This window comes from Anas platyrhynchos, chromosome Z (assembly GCF_047663525.1).
Source record: "Anas platyrhynchos isolate ZD024472 breed Pekin duck chromosome Z, IASCAAS_PekinDuck_T2T, whole genome shotgun sequence".
Classification (NCBI taxonomy): domain Eukaryota; kingdom Metazoa; phylum Chordata; class Aves; order Anseriformes; family Anatidae; genus Anas; species Anas platyrhynchos.
In genome coordinates, this window is record NC_092621.1 from 43,524,797 (window position 1) to 43,540,060 (window position 15,264).

Sequence of the window (15,264 nt, forward strand, 5' to 3'; positions counted from 1 at the left end):
CTTAGTCCACCTCTTAGTCCATCCAGCCATCTCTTCTCCCATGACAGGTTACAGCTGGGACATGAGCTCCTGCTCTTTGGCTTCCACCCCTGTGTCCTGTTCTTCTGCCTCCAGTGACTCCTGCTGCTGTTTTTTCCCTGCAGCCATTGACTTAGGTGATCTTTGTCCTCCTGTGCCTGGCACCAAAAGACACAGTCTAGCAGGTTCAGATGTCAGGTATGCAAGAGAGCTGATGCTCCAGCTTTCTGTCCTGTGATGACCTCTGTGGTGCCAGATAAGTAACTCTGGATCATTTTCAGAGTATAATCACATGGAAGGTCATTCTTCACATCTATTAATTTTCTCAAAAGGACCTAGAAGGTCCCAGGCATACTTAAGATCACACCCTGTTATCTCCCAAATTACTGAAAGGGCTTCAGAGGACATCAAAGTCTTCTTAATTCTCAGGCAAAAACCTATATATGTTCTTTAGACAGGAAAGGTGCTGAGCTACACGGTACAATCTTGATTGTAAAATATTGGCTTAGAAGTCACAGCAGCAAAAGATATGGGAAAATGTAAATTCTAGAAACTCTTGAAAGAACCAGCTGTCAAATTTTGTTGTGTTGTACTTGAATATGTTTTGTTGCCACCATTCTGTTTGGATCAGTGCAATAACATACTGTATAATCCTAAAAAGAACTACTTTACTAAAATTAATTTCTCTCATTTTTCCATTTTTCCCATACAGTCATGCTTCAGATTATACTGTAGAGAAGTACAACTATCATAACAACAGTAATTGAAAAAAAAAAAAGATATTAAACTTTAAAGCTCTATGAATTCTTTGGAAATGATTTTTTTTTTTTTTCTAGAATTGTCTGAGCTTTCCTAAATACTAAATGAGCTATAAAACAAGACTATATGAATCCCAATTATATGATGGTTAACAGTGATTCAGAAGACAATTCAGGAACATAGCATAGATCTCTATTCTAAAATTATTTCAGAACTAGTTAGCTGCTGGAGTGCTTAAGACAAGTTATAGTTCTTGTCCAAACTCTTAACATGATTTGGGAAAAGTTCTGCTTTAATTTCAGAAGAAGAGTAATTTAGTGATCCTTAAGTAGAGATATTTCAGTGGACCATGAGGGTTAAAACTAATCTTTTTCTTCTTTTCTGTCTTTTTCTTTAACAGATTAGAGAACACCTGGGTTTGGATTTGCATAAATTGAAAATTAAAGATCCATAGGGCTGTGTTTGTCATTAATGTTTATTTTTTCAACTTCAGTGCATCTGAAGAAGTAAAATGTGTCTCACCTTCATTATAGTTGGTGAAACAGCAACTTTGACATCCTGACATCAGTATATGTAAAAAAAATACAAATGTGCCTCCAATGTACTATAATCATCTGCGGGTAATTTTTGTCTTTCTTTTTACAGAAGAGAAATGAAGAGCCTATGAATGATTGCACCTTCAGATGAACTCATCACCTGCACCTGCCTTTATTTGAATGTGTAATATAAAATTTAAATTAATTCATATTTGGGTGAATATATTGTGTATATATAGCTATTTACATACTTATATAAAAATCAGTGATTGCATTCATCCGATTTCTCCACTTTATGCTTATGATTGACTGGCAGGCTGCTAATCAAGACCCTGAGATTGTGGGGCCCCTGTTTTCTTTTGGCAGTGTAGGCCTCACCCATTTCCCGCAGCTTGGCTTGAAAAGTCAAACAGATAAATAAAACTCAAACACAAAAGTGAAGCATACAGAGAGTGAAAGAAAGGACAGACAGGTTACCTGGAAGGAATACAGAGTCATTGTCTGAGCATCCAGGGATGAAGTTATGAAACCTAAAGCCCAAATGGAAAAGAATCTGGCCAGGGATGACCAAGGCAACAAGAAAGGTGTATGTACTCACATAAATGACAAAAGGAAGACTAGGGAATACTTAAGCAAATTGGACATGCATAAGTCTGTGGTCCTTGGTGGGATGCACCCACGTGTGCTGAGGGAGCTGGCAGATGTTATTGCGAGGCCACTCTCAATAATCTTTGATTAGGGCAACTGGGAAGAGTGCAACTGGTGAGGTTGCCACAGGAGTAGTGTGTCCAGTTCTGGGCTCCCCAGTACAGCAGAGAGATGGAGCTATTGGAGAAAGTCCAATGAAGGGCCACAAAGATGACCCTTCATTACTTCTCCTAGGAAAGGCTGAAGGAGCTGGGACTGTTCAGATTGGAGAAGAGGAGTCTCAGGGAGGATCTCATCTACATGTATGTATCAATATCAATACCTGAAGTGTAGTTGCACTTCAGTATGGAGCCAGGCTCTTTCCAGCGGTGCCCAGTGACAGGACAAGAGACAACAGGCACAAACTGAAACACAGGAGGTTCCTCCTAACATCAGGAAGCACTTGGCAGTTGGACTAGATGACCTTTGAAGGTATCTTCCAAATGAACTGTTCTAGCTGTATCTATTTCTTTACTGTGAGTGTGACTGAGCACAGGCAACAGGCTGCCCATTGAGATTGCAGGAGCTTCCTCCCTGGAGACAGTAAAAAGCTGTCTGACACGGGCCTGGGCAATCTGCTATAGGTGTCCCTGCTTGAGCAGGGGTGGGACCAGATGGCCTCCAGAGGTACCTTATAACCTAAACCATTCTGTGATTCTGTGAAGTGCAGATAAACTGATACTGCTACACTAGGGTTCCTGGGCTCCACTCCTTCAGAACAAAATGGGGTTTGCAAAGTATCACTTCACCCACTTCAAGCCCTACCATGGGTATGCGCTAATGGCCAGTGATCAAGCACCTTACAGACCTTATACTTCTAAAATAACTTGTCTCTTTAGATGTCTCCTTCTTCGGTGGTTATGAAAGAACTATGATTTCATATAAATTAATTTTCTTTATGAGCAGACTCCCACTATCTTAAATCTTAGAAGCCCCTCTATCAGATTACAAAAGTCCTCCCACAACCAGCTGTGTTTAATTGCAAACAGCTCAGATCTCATTTTTTCTATTGAGGTGTTTATTTCCTCAGACTTGCTACCAGTTGGCTGGACAGGCAGCAGGGCTTAATGTTCTTCAGTCACTAGCTTTACATTATGGTGAAGTTGCAAAACACAATCTTTAATAAAGATAGTGCTCAGAAAGCTAACCTAAGGTTTTTGTTTGTACTCTAAATATAAATTAATCTATTACTGAAGATAAGGAGGATTTGGCTGTAGCAAGGAGAGAAGATTGCTTGTAAAAGATCATAGTACCTAGCATAGGTACTTGAGGATGCACTTAAGAGAGAAATCATAGAGAACTTGCAGTTACAGAAATATTTTTCCTTCTTTTCAGTCTGACAAGCAAAGGAAAAAATTGGTACCATTTTACTTTGGGAGGTTTACTTTACTTCAACAGTAAAAGTTCATTTTTGAATTTTAGAACCAGCAGGAAAGCCAAGCTAGTTTCATCTGGGAGATTTTAACAAATTCCGAAATTAGCCCAGAGTAGTTCAAAAGCTGAAGTAGTTAATGGTTGTAAGTTGTGAAGTAGTTAATGGGAGTAAGACACAAGTTCAGCCTAGCTCACTGGTGCAATGCAACACCCTCTCTATTGTGTTTGGGGCTCACTGCATTTCTCTTTTGGTGAACAAGCAGTTGATGGTGCACTCCTAATATATAGCCTTTTAAACAAAAGTTTTGTGGGGAGATTATACTACCTTTAATTTCAGAAAAATTGGGAGCTTGTGCAAAATGCACTTCATGAACTGAAGACGGGAAACTTGAGCTGTCTTTTTTAACAGCTACTCTTATTTCACGGAAGGATTTTTCAATATAGTAGCATTTATAATGTGTCTTTGGCTTGTCCATTTGTGATCTATTCCCATCAATACATGCCACCTGTATAGATTGCACAATGAATATTTTAGAAAGAAAATTTACTTAGGAGTTTAATCCCTGGTAGTAAATATTAATTAGGCACTTAAATTATTGTTTTTAAACAGATTTTGTGATATGGAGGGCATGTTTTTCTGTCAGCTGCTCCATATTTATTTTAAGCATATTAAACTACCTCAGGAATATTCAGTGCATGAAAACCTTTTTATGTTTGAGTGGATTAAATATACAAGTCCAAATTAATGCTATAAATTACATTTACATAATTCATTCTTCACAAAGGAGAATTTGTTTTGCATGTGTAGCTGTTAATATATGCAATTGAAGATGAAAACACAACACAATATTGTTGCCCACATTGCTAATTTGGACTAAGCAGAGTTTACAGACCATTTCAGCCCCTTACTTGCTTGGTTGCCGGATCTTTCATTCAGTAGCTGTGTTTCACAATTAAGCAGCATGTACATGTGTTCCCAAATAAAAAAGGCCTTGCTATGTAAACTCAAATAGGCCTTGCTGTGGTTCTTAAGAACATAATAATGTTTAAAAAGCTATTATTAGTATTTTGCTTATTAGCATAAATAGGAAAAAGCAACTGGGGAGAAGTAAAGTAATTGAACAGAAGGCTACACACTAATGTTTTTGCTTGTTGATATGAAACATCTGCAGGAAAAACTAAGCTGAGATAAAATGCTATTTAGTATTGGGATTTGATTTAAAAAGACAAAAAGTTTTACAAATTTAACAAGGGCATCCAGTTATTAATCTAACATTGAAATCAATGGAAGTTATGTGGCTAAATCCCTTTGCCATTTTAAAACCCCAAATCCCTTTGTAATTTCCAACACCTGAAACCACTTCTACATTTGGCATGGTTAATCTTGTCAATTTGTTTTGCAAAATCGAACACCCTTATTACCCTAATACTTGATTTTAGAAAATGTGCCATGTGTCATACTAATTACCAATGATGGTCATAAAAGCCATAAGTATAAAGTACACAGGCACTTTATATGACATCTGAAGGTCTTATCTTAAATGATTTGTATTTGTTCAGTTGTTCTCAAGAAACCAGACTCCCCTTTTCCCCCTATTGTCCACTATTAGCTTTATCAATGAGCAGAAACATTGGAATTGTCTTCTCCTTCTTACTTTAACTTGTTTGTTTATTAAGGAGGAGGGGAAACCTAATCCAAAAGCACCTACAAGAACCTGCCAGGCAGTCAGACAAAACAGTGAAAGGACAGGCATTATTTGAGTGTTTCTGAAAGTGGTCTTTAAGTTGAAGCATATTTTTATCCTTTTGTTGACCTCTGTCTTTTTCAACACAACGTAAGTACACAAATAGAATAATTTGAATAGAAAATTATGCCATGCTATTACAGATTTGTTTCCTGTTAACTCAGACAGATAAATCAAACTATGGCTTAACATGTATATAGTTAAAAGTTCTCGAACTGTGATTATTACTACTATTATTATTTGTTACTCCAGCAACCCCTGTTGAGCTTTCATTCTCCTGTATTGCATTGCTCCAGTGATGGCACAGTTTTATTATTATTGCTATTTCTTTATCTGTAATTTCTGACTTCATTGAGGAAAAACAACAACAACAACAACAACAACAACAAAAACAGACTGCCTTCCCCTCCTGAAAATAACAAAGTCACCTATAAAAACATAATAAAAGAAAATTAATTTAGGAAAACTTATTGCTTAGCATTGGTCAATCCACTCTCAAAAAAGAAATGAATTGCAACTGCTGCAGACACATCAGAGTATAAGCTGTGGGTCATCAGTCTAAATAATGAGGTCAGTGCAGATATAGGCTAGTACCCTGACAAAAAAAATTCAATCTTTGAATGCCCTTCCACAACATCTGAAAAAGTCAGGTCACCAGGCCACCATAGTCCTTCCTTACTTATCCACTGGTCCCAGTAGGGAATTATTATCAGGTTTCAGCATACACTTCCACTCATGGCTCTGAAGGGCCTCCAGTTAGCAACAGGAGACTGTTTTGTGTCTTGTTGTTGTTTTGTTGTTGTTGTTTTTGAAAACAGCCACAACAATGACATTGATGAAGTGTGCTGACATTGGCAGCTTGGGGTCATCTCAAAAAAGACACTATATTAAATACAAAGTAGATGTATTTATAGCCAGAGCTTATTTGGAGAATATTCAGCAAAACCTGCCTTAAGTCAGACTCTCTGTCCTCCAAAAACTGGCATAGTGGAAGATCATTCAGACCTTTCTAAATTTGTTGGAACCATCAGCAGCAGATCACAAAATCACAGAATCACAGAATCATCTAGGTTGGAAGAGACCTCCAAGATCACCTAGTCCAACCTCTGACCTAGCAATAACAAGTCCTCCACTAAACCGCTAAACCATATCACTAAGCTCTACATCTAAACGTCTTTTAAAGACCTCCAGGGATGGGACTCCACCACTTCCCTGGGCAGCCCGTTCCAATGCCTAACAACCCTTTCAGTAAAGTTCTTCCTAATATCCAAACTAAACCTCCCCTGGAGCAACTTTAGCCCATTCCCCCTCATCCTGTCACCAGACACATGGGAGAACAGACCAACCCCCACCTCACTACAGCCTCCTTTAAGATCTGTGGAGAGTGTTAAGGTCGCCCCTGAGCCTCCTTTTCTCCAGGCTGAACAACCCCAGCTCCCTCGGCTGCTCCTTGTAAGACTTGGTCTCTAGACCCCTCACCAGCTTTGTTACCCTTCTATTAACTCAAACCTTGATGTCCGTCTTGTAGTGAGGGGCCCAAAACTGAACACAGTACTCGAGGTGTGGCCTCACCAGAGCCGAGTACAGGGGGACAATCACTTCCCTAGTCCTGCTGGCCTAGATGCACCTTGTCCAAACATATTTCAGTTTAATTCTTTTGAGGTGACCAAGGGTATCTGAGGGTGTTTGTGCTGGGTTCATGCAATGCATGGCTACCCCTTACTCTGGTAGTCCCACGTGAGCATGCTATGGATTTTACAGTGTTGAAGGTTGGTTGTGTGGCTACTGCACTAGAACCTGTGCCATGATTTCTGGAGGGACCAAAGCAGTTTTATACTGCTATCAATTCCCCTTAGTCATCGAGAGGCTGATGGTGTTTGCCTTTCGAATAGAGATTGTGGCTATGGAAACTAAGTCAAGGAAATTCATACCAGAGACAGAAGACAAAACCATTAGTTCTGTGTCTGGCTGGGACAGCATTTAGTTTTCTTAGCAGTGGCCTATACAGTGCTGTGTTTTAGATTTGTGACCAAAACAATGCTGAAAATACACCACTGCTTAATCTGCTGCTGAACAGTATTTGTGCAGCATCAGGGCTTCCTGTTTCTCACTCTGTTGACTCAGTGAGTAGATCAGGGGGTGCACAAGAGTATGGGAGGGAGCGCAACCAGACAGATGACTTGTAGAAACCAAAGAATTATTCTATGCCATTAAACAGTGTGTTCAGCAAGGAAACAGAGGGGATGAGGTTTCGGTGGGTTAGCCATCTTTTGCTGGCTCAGCATTTGGCTACCTAGGGCAAGTGGTGAATGAATGCCTTTATATCTCTTGTTTTGTTCCTTTCTTTCAATTTTTCATTTTGTATTAAATTATTTTGCCTCAGCCCAATATTCTTTTGCTTTTACTCTTTCATGTTCCCTCATCCCAGTGGGGGAGGTGGAATGAGTGGCTGTGCTGCCTACTAGGGTTAACATACATAATAATAATTCAGTTAAACTCAGTAATATATTATATTAAAAAGCTGAAATTTTTCTGTTATTGCTGAGCTGAGTACACTAATAACAGCATGAGTTATGAGAAATATAGACTTTAAACTCTCTGATATTACTCACCTTGAGTGATTCTATTTAAATCCTGCCTTTTTTTTCCTGTTAATTACACAGAAATCATCAAGTCTTGCTCATAAATACTTACAATATGAGTGTACAAGAGTGGCATGTTGTTTTCAAAGATTTTAATTATGTTGATTACAATAATTTTGAAGTAATGACTGCAGGACAGTCAAGGAATATGACTCCTTCTGTAAAGCTTTTCTCTGGCAATGGGAAGGTTTGAGAACTCACGTCTGCTATGCAGGGCTGCGTGGAGGTTCCTAAGCTGAGAGCAGACTTGGAAGCTCTAGATGATAGTGTCAAGTGGTGTGTCATCACCGCAGTCAAGTCAGATTGTTTCTAGTTGAATTTGAGCATGCAGGTCAGCCCAGCTCAGGTGTGAGCAGTAGCGTCATGGTAGCTGGTGTGTGTTACTGAGAAGTAGAGACTGACATATCCTGGAGCCTTCATAAATTTAGGAGCACTTTTCTTCTTTGGTCATGAAATGAGAGGCACCAAAGGCCTACCCACAGCTGAGTGACACAGTCTGCAACCTCACTGCAAATCAGGTGACTTACAAAACAGCCAAAAACCTCTCTCAAGGTTCAGCATCTTGCCTAGATAGCAAGCTACCACAGCTTGAGAGCCACAGTGAAGCTGTCTGAGAAGGTTTTAGCTGTAACAGGAAGGAGAGGACTTATGTCAGCAGTGAGTAAATGCCCTGTTTAACTCTATGGTAAAGTAACTGCAGGAATACAATTATGTGGGAACTTTTCTTCCAGATCAGCTGAAGAGATATGAAATCAGAAAGTGTATCTGAGTCAGTAAAAGTAAAGCATTGTGAGCATGTTTATTAAAGTCTAGTACTTGGGAAAGTGCTAACATGGGGCTATCACACAAAGTGCTCCTGCTTTTTCTCATTCGTCGTGAGAAAGGTCTGTATGGTCCTTCTCTTTCACTCTTGTCTTGGAGGACAGTTTGACTCAAACTGGAGCTGTTCAAGCCCTGATTTAACAAGCTGTAAACAATAAACACATCCATTACACGCTTAGAGCTTGAAAGGAGCCTGTTGGACAAAAGCTGGTTATCAGCCAAATCATGTTTTTGTACAACTTGTGCTGTCTCTCAAACCATACAGAAAATACAGGCTGTGCTCTGAGTGCCATTTGGTTCTCTGATCCCCTGCATCCTGCTGATGCTCTCTCTCTTTCTCTGCGTTGAAATATTGGATGGGTCCCACTCAGTAAAACTGCTGGCAGTCAGCCATTTGGAATAGACAGCCACAACATGCAAAAAGAGGCTTGACCAGCTTGTCATTTAATGGATTTCACTGCACAAAGAGTGATCAAAAGCAGGAATTTTCCTGTGCAGTGGAGTATTTTAAAGAGGTGCCCTTGTCTGGGGTGAATACTGTTCATTGAATAATCCCCATGTCTCCCAATCCCACCTCAGTTTGTTAGTTTACTAAACAGACCTGCCCCTGCACTACGATTGCTTCAAAATGTTTAGACTTCAGCCAGAGTGCTCCCGCTGTTTGACGAACGAACATATACACAAAGGACAAGCTATCAGTCTTACAGTTTTCATAACGCAGTGTGAGCAATGTCAGTGTTGGTACCGGAGGCTGTTTACAGTGGTGTAAGGAGTAGCAGAAATGAGGAAATCTATAAACACTGGACCCTCAGGAAACAATTGGAGTTTTGCTCTTTGGTCTGTGCAGGGTCATCCACCAGCCTTTCTGCGGGAGCACATGGGTACTAAAAGAAAGTAAATTCACCAGGAAAAAATGAGTTCAGCATAAGGGCTACATAAATCATTGCTCAAGAAACCACAGCTATAAAGCTAATGGAAAGTGTGTGTTAGGATGAAGCAAGAATGTTCAGGTGCAGAAGTGTAGATTTCCTGAACCTCATCACAAAGCTCAGCTCAGCAAACATGATAGTTTAAAAGCAATGCAAATTAACTAACTTGTCACCAACAGACCTAGTTTGAGGTGTAATCATTCCTGTTCTTAAGGCCATATCATTATTTTCATTTGCCAAACATAGGACCTACATTACACAACCAACACTTTCTATTCCAGATCTGTGAATTTCTTCAGGCTAGAGAACATGCCCGTGGAAAGTCAAATTAAACTTTGGATCTTAAGACCCTGAGTAAAAGTGTCTGACAATTTAAAGTTTTATTTAAACCAAATATGCAAAAGGGGCATGGCCTCAAAAAAAGAGCAGAGATATGATACAGGTATACCACAAAATAAGGAGGAAGGCTTAATGGAAGGATTTTGTTAAAGTAATATTGTTCTAACAAATGACTTAGCTTTGTGTGTCTACAACTGTTTTTCCTTACTCTGCTGCTGTTGGTTAATATCCGTGTTAAAAATCCTCAGCTCCTGCATCTGATCCTGACATGCCCTCATACCCATAAGCCCCACCAAAGAATCTCTCTAGCCCCCTTCTTAGCTGCTCTGCATGGACAACTGACAGCTACATCAGCATGTTCGGCTTCCCTCCTAGTACTGCAGCCCAAGAGTGAGAAGCTGACAATTTTATTTGTTTATTTTGTTGTTGTTGTTCTAAAGTATTGTGTTTATGTAGCCCAACAAGTGGGAGAAATAACACACTATAGAATTAGTAAAACTTTACAGAACATTCTCTGGCTCTGGTAATGTTTATAAGTACTTTTAATTCCTGAGATATAAGTTGTTATATAAATGGCAACTATTATTGATCCATCTCAAATTGTGATTTGTGAAAAATCAAACCTCAGGACACATTATTGTGGTAAAGTGATGAATCTTCTATTTCACTGCTTTTGCAGATAAAATGATCCCCAGCACATAGTACATTGTACATTACCATTTAAGGGAACGACACTGGAAAATGGAGAACAGGCAAGGAAAAATATCTGGAATGTACATTTAGAAATAAGTTCAATTTAAATTCAAGATAATGGAAAGTAACTTTAAACAAACAAAAAGATAAAGCCTGTAGGCAGCTCTGTGAATATATATGCTTGGAAAATGACTACCCTGATGCACATAAAAACATTAATGGATGCCTTAACAACCTCCAAATGCCCACATGCCCAGATACACAAAGGGATGTCTTAGAAAAAGCATTCACTGAGGAGGCCATTAATTCTCTAAATAATGGAAAAACAGCTGGCTTGGATGGTTTCCCAAATAAATTCTATAAAGCCTTTAAAGGAACTTGGGGATCCATTTTGTTTGCAACATTCAGCATGGACTTTGAGCATGGTGAAGAGCCAAGACATTTGGCACAATTCTTGTTGAGTCTGCACTTATCCAACAGCCTTTCATCTGTTTGCAAAGGCATTTCCAAAGGACTTAAGCCTATATTTCCCACTACAGAAAATCATGATCATAATCTTGTTAACAGAGATTATTTGATTATTAATAACTTATGGCTTTATCATATTAATCAGAGAAAGTAACAGAAGGTTCATTACTCATGAAGTATAAAAAGGGTTTAGTTGCCTTAGCTTTTAAGCAGTGATAATAGGCCTCTACATCTAGAGCAACAAATCACATTAGTATTTTGAAGGAAACATTGATTCTAAATACCAGGGAGACAGGAATTGAGTCAAAGCTCACTTTTTCCCTCCTAAAAAGCTATTTTCTCTCTCTCTCCCTCTCTCTCTCTGCTACGAAAACATTTCTTTCAATGAATTCCTGTGCTTGAAAATTGTTTGGAAAAGTTTCAAAATCATCAACATAGGCTGTCCAAAATGCAAAATGCAAGTCTTTTTCACTGGGATGCAAAATGCAAGATAGTTATAGTGGCAGTTTCCATAGATTGTTCAAGCATATCAAAGATATGCTGTAACTGATCTGAAACAACTTTTTCTTCAGCTGGAGGGCAGGACACTCAGAGCAAATCCTTTCACTATATTTCTGTTACCTGTTTGCAAAGATGTTCTTTATAGCCTGAGACAATCAGCTCCTTCTGGCCTTCTTACAAGGACTGAGAATGAGATCTATGAATGGTTCATAGCAAGTGACTGAAGATTTTCTTTGCACTTTGTGCAGACCAATATTATCCCAAGATTTTTTTAATCAGGACCTTTTGTCTGCTTTTTTTTTCCTCTCTCTCACAGGGAAATAAAACCACAACAAGAGATTAATGCAGAGGGGAAAAAATCCATTTGTGTAATTGGAGCTTGTACTTTATTTTCCTTGGGTTTTGAATTATTAAATGTCCTGATAGTTTCTTACATGATTTTCATTTTCACTTCACCATCAGATCAGTTCTATCAATTTCATTCTCATACTCTTTCTTCAGCCCTTCTGTCATTCTGACCATTTTGATTGTTTTCTTTTCCATTTCTTCTTCCTGCTCATAGTCTTTTCCCTAATTTCTTTTATCCTCTTCAGTTCCTCTCTCTTACTATTATCTCTTTCTTGACCCCCTAACTTGTCTTCTGCTTTTATTTCTTTCCCTGTCATCTGGCTCTAACTTCTTTCTTTGTGCTTCAGCTCAGTTTTCTCTTCTTCCCACACACTCCCATATTATACTCCCTCGGTAAGGTATGAATCTTCATGGTAGTCATCCATTTGTTTCCATCTTTGTTTTACTTTTTTCCCCTCTAGTTATCAGTGTATCAGAAGAGAAGCAAAATTACAAGTGACAAATACCCACAGGTTTCACACATCTTTAATACTCTTTTTCTTTTAATATTACCTATAGCTGTTTTTCTTTTTAATAGTACCTGTAACACTCTAATTATTTGAGACTGCCTGGTAGGTAGCAACTTAACTCAGTGGTTGCAGAATATTTATGCTTAAGAATATGAATCTTATACGAACACTGAAAAAAGTGTGAGATAGGTGATTATGAAGAAAGCCTTACAAATACCTGCTGAATTTGACCAAATGCAGCAAAGTCTACCTTTACCACCAGAAGATAGCATGAAATAGAAACTATATTTCCTGCATTTGTGAGCTCTGATGCTTGAAGAAAATTATTTGTATCAATATTCTTATATTTCTTTTTACCAAGCTTTTAACATTCAGTTAATATCCTTTTTCTACAGTTAAAACCCCTATGCATATCAAATATTAATTTTTATGATCTTTGCATAAAAAGCTCCATTAGCTTCCTTGTCAAACAGATTTGAAAGTAAAAACAGAAAGAGCAAAAACAAACTACAGTATCAGGACTGAGCTGGCCTGTGGAGACCATATGTACAGCTCACATTGGAGGGAAGAGTGATGAACATGTCTTCCTAAAATATGATGAAAGCCACCAACCCATGAACTGTACTACCAGTGAGGCTACTTATATGCCGACAGCCTCTCAGGATTTCTGTGTGGCAAGGCACTCAAGAGTCACCCTTCTAGTTACCATGTCATCAAATCCTCAATATGCTTTTGCATTGCTATAGCTCCCAGAAATAAATTTTCACTTTTAATAAAACAATCGGCTGCTGAAAAGTTACAATTTAATCAAACTAATTGAGAGGGCTCCTTACTTAAAAAGGAAAAGCTTAGTTTTTCAGAGCTTCATATCATTCTCTGAGATTCTCCAGGGAGAAAGAATTAAAATGTAAGATTTTATTTGTTAATTTAGACATAGCTTGATTAACAGAAAATGTTAGTTGCTTAGTCCTGTGTAAAAACACCTCAGCTGCTGGTATTACAAGACCCCTCTTAAGCGTGACTTTAGAACAACCTTGTCAAATGTCTAAACTTACTCTATACCTTGCTACATCTAAACCTGTTCCTTTCAGATTTTCCTGATGGTGACATCTCAAGCATGTTACGTATGTTACACATATTCCATTCATGTTCTTGCAAAATTATAAATGACGTATAAGTTGATCAATATTCTATGTATACAAATCTGTTACTTCATTACCTTACAGTGACGCATTGCACCTCAGGTACTATGAGTCTAATCCAAAATATCACAAGAATTGGTGGGACATCAACTTCATACTCTGCTTGCTTTTGAAACAAGCCCTACCTTTCTGTGACTCTTTGATGGGGAAGCAGACTCCGTAAGTTTTTAACCATATATTTCAAATATTTACAGGGGCTCTAAACAAGTTAACAAGTACTCCCTATTCAACAGCACTCAGAAGTTAACACTAAAAAACAGGAGAAGGAGGAAATTCATCAGTGAGCTGAGGAAGGATCACCACCAAAAGACAAGTGTGGCTATCTGGCTGTTATGGTTGTTAGCCCAGGAAGGGCTAATAAGTACTTAGTTGTCTGAAAGGCTGAACTGTACACTGGACTTGTGTGAAGGGACTAGAAAATAGAAGGTAGTGAATCTGGTGGGCTCAGAAAAAGCAGGGATTCAGACAGCACATAGCTGAACCAGGAGGACACAAGTGGAACAACAGCTTGAAGTTCACTGGGGAAGGGGAACAGGAGAAGATAGGTAAAAAAAAAAAAAAAAAAAAGAAGGACGTGGCAGGAGTTTCTCAAGGAAATGAATTTTGAATTTTGCCTTATTTTCAGAGAGCAATGAGTATGGAAATGAGTTTTAAATCAGCCAGGGTAACAACAGACCAAGCAAGCCTCTATGAGTCTAGACAAGTTGGAAAGACTATTTAGCTGTTGTTGAAGCTGAGGGTTTTCTAGTGATGAGTGTTTTCAATAATAGCTCTCTGGGTTCAAGAATGATTACTGCAGGAAACCTACTTGATGAAAAATGAGTGCACTTAATTTTCTATCATTTTCTCTCAGATGTTGCATTTGTCAATTCTCTGATGGCTGGAAAGTCTGAGCTTGGAAAACTAACAATGAAATACCAGGAAGCACAAAGTGAGATCACTCCCACATTGATGCTGGCATACAGATACAAACCAATCTCAAGCATTTCTGGAGCATTCCTCATAACAATACGTAAAGCCTAGCTGTGTGTTGTGGTAGACCAAAAGAAAATTCTGTGAAGTAAAAGTGTTGAAAGAGGAAAGATTAATTCTACATCTGAAGAACATTCCCAGTAGTTTCTCTCTCTGTATTTCATGTAATAATATTTTTGGAAACTAGACAACACTAGAACTGGGGAAAACATCAGACAACAAAATTAAATATATACAAGCACGGTAGATTCACAATGAGAGATGGAACAAATTTTCAACATTAATGTGAACTATTACACATTTTCTGGATGTATATGCCATTAAAAATTGTCTGAATACTAATTTTAAAATGCAAACTTTGTTTCCTGTTGCCTCATGAAAAAAAAAAAAAGTTTTAAATAAATTGAAATTGCCAGTTGTCACTGTTGTGGTTTAACTCTAGGAGGCATCAGAGACCCACAAAGCCACTCGCTCCCTGTCCCAGATGGGATGGCAGAGAGAACTGGAGAGGTAAAAAGTGATAAAACTCACGTGTTAAGATAAAGACAACGTATAGCAAAAGTTTGCACACAAATTAAAGCAAAATAAGGAATTCTTTCACTACCTCCCATTGGAAGGCAGATGTTTAGCTATTTCCAGGAAAGCACTGCTTGTCATGCATAGCTGTTACTTGGGAAAAAAAAAAAAAAGTAACTTTGAATGCCTGTCACCCCCTTCCTT

At 38.5% G+C, this 15,264-nt stretch overlaps 1 long non-coding RNA gene across 1 annotated transcript; it reads left to right on the plus strand.

The window, feature by feature from the left end:
- The first annotated feature begins 883 nt into the window (after positions 1 to 883).
- Positions 884 to 14,954, plus strand: LOC140000802 (uncharacterized). The gene is made up of 3 exons (XR_011806026.1): positions 884 to 1,497; positions 13,597 to 13,731; positions 14,426 to 14,954. It is a non-coding gene; the product is annotated as an uncharacterized lncRNA (long non-coding RNA).
- The last annotated feature ends 310 nt before the right edge of the window (positions 14,955 to 15,264 follow it).